Below are 1,793 nucleotides of genomic sequence, written 5' to 3' on the forward strand. Positions count from 1 at the left end.
TTGACTACCAAGACATGGCCACATCATAGCCACGTGGGCTCACGGATGGGATCAGTCTATGCTGTCATAGCCAGGACGGGCCATCATGACAAGCTACTCGCGGGAATGCTTCATGGTTAAGAAATGACTACACGAGAAGATTTTCGACATCTAGATCGGCATAAAAGTGCCGAAGTGCTTGGCGGAATCCGAGGTGCACCTAAAAACTCCTCGGTTACAACTAGACGATCAAGAAATTGGATGTGGGAGGGCTCATTGACCCAATTTTCAACACTAACAACCGATGAATGAAGAATAGCTCAGAAAAACCGAGGAGCATCTCGGACTTGAAGACCGCTTCAATGGCTACTGATGGTGGCCTGGCTAGGGGATCTCTCACCACGTCGTTTTTCGGCCAGGTGGGCCAGGCCAAGGACCCCCATATCAATTCACCAGTGGGCCACATCGATGGGCCCATGGCATATGAAAGGAAGGTTCCTGAAGACTTGACGTATACTCCAAGACATTAGAAGTCATCTATAACATGTTCGCCTTGTGAGTAACCACTAGGATGTAACCCTACATCCCCAATAAATATATAAACCGAGGGCTAGGGCTCGTACACGACACACAATGAGATCTCGTAGTAGATCACCTGTACTCTGCATTCCGTCCCAAACTAATACAAACACAAACATGACATAGGGATTTATCTCCTAGCATAGCCCGAACCTGGCTAAGAACTTGTGCCCCTATTACCATCATGTCGAGACATTTAGCTCAGCACACCCTACCCCTACCGGATTTCACTCTGTCACCAAGGCTAGAATCAAGAAGGAGTACGAGATCAGCATCATCTCATGCGCCGATGTCATGGCCTTCGCTGGGCGTGATGCCACCTACTTCCTCAAGTGCAAGATGGTCTTCTTCGGCACACCAGTAGGCCATTATGATGGACTTGTTTCCTTCATGAATCTAACACTCTCCAATTTGCCCCCTCCATTCGCCATCGTTGACCAGCTCCAAATTTGCCTCCAAGAGGTTGATTGCCGACGAGATGGTCACCCTCTCTAGTGCACACGCCATTGCAATGTCCCATTCCTCCTCCTCCTCCTCCTCCTCCTCATCCTTCTCCGACTACCTCAACGCAAGCACCTCTGACATGGGACCCACACTAATGAGTTCTCTCGTGGAGCAATGCGGGCCAGACATAGGAAGTGACAACATGGTGGTGCGGGATGTCAAGACCCCTAACAAGGTCTACAACAAGCACTACAATAATATGTTTAGCCATCATGTGCTCTTCATGTTGGATTCCATGCTCATGACATTAGATGATACAAGTGTGGCGGTGCATGCCAATGCCAACAACAATGGTGTGTGGGGGGAGAAGTTCAAGGCAGCGATGGTAAGGATGGGTGCTATCGAAGTCAAGACCAGTGCCAATGGTGAGATCAGGAAAAATGTGGCGCCGTCAACTCATACTAATCCTACTGACCCATTCACTTCATCGCAAGTTTTTAACTACTTGAGATTGAGAATAAGCTCATAACTTTCTCATGTGCCCATTGATGTTAATTTTGATTACCTCGTGTAATGTTGTTTTCAAATATGATTTTCTATTTTTATTGCACTGTGCCTTTTTGTTTTTCAGCCACCCCTTTGAAATTTGTTTGTACAACAATATGGAGATCCTATAATTCTTTAATTGCTGATATTGATATCATAATTATATTGTTTTGTTCCTACAGGATTTTGTTGTGTACACGATAAAATGTTATTCATTTGGGTTAACCAATTAGATCATTTTGAAT

The 1,793-nt window shown here is 45.7% G+C and overlaps 1 pseudogene; it reads left to right on the forward strand.

Annotated features, from left to right (window-relative positions):
• Positions 1 to 341: 341 nt before the first annotated feature.
• On the forward strand, positions 342 to 1,531 carry LOC119321484 (annotated as a pseudogene).
• Positions 1,532 to 1,793: the final 262 nt, after the last annotated feature.

The sequence above is a fragment of the Triticum dicoccoides genome, chromosome 6B (genome assembly GCF_002162155.2).
Source record: "Triticum dicoccoides isolate Atlit2015 ecotype Zavitan chromosome 6B, WEW_v2.0, whole genome shotgun sequence".
NCBI lineage: Eukaryota > Viridiplantae > Streptophyta > Magnoliopsida > Poales > Poaceae > Triticum > Triticum dicoccoides.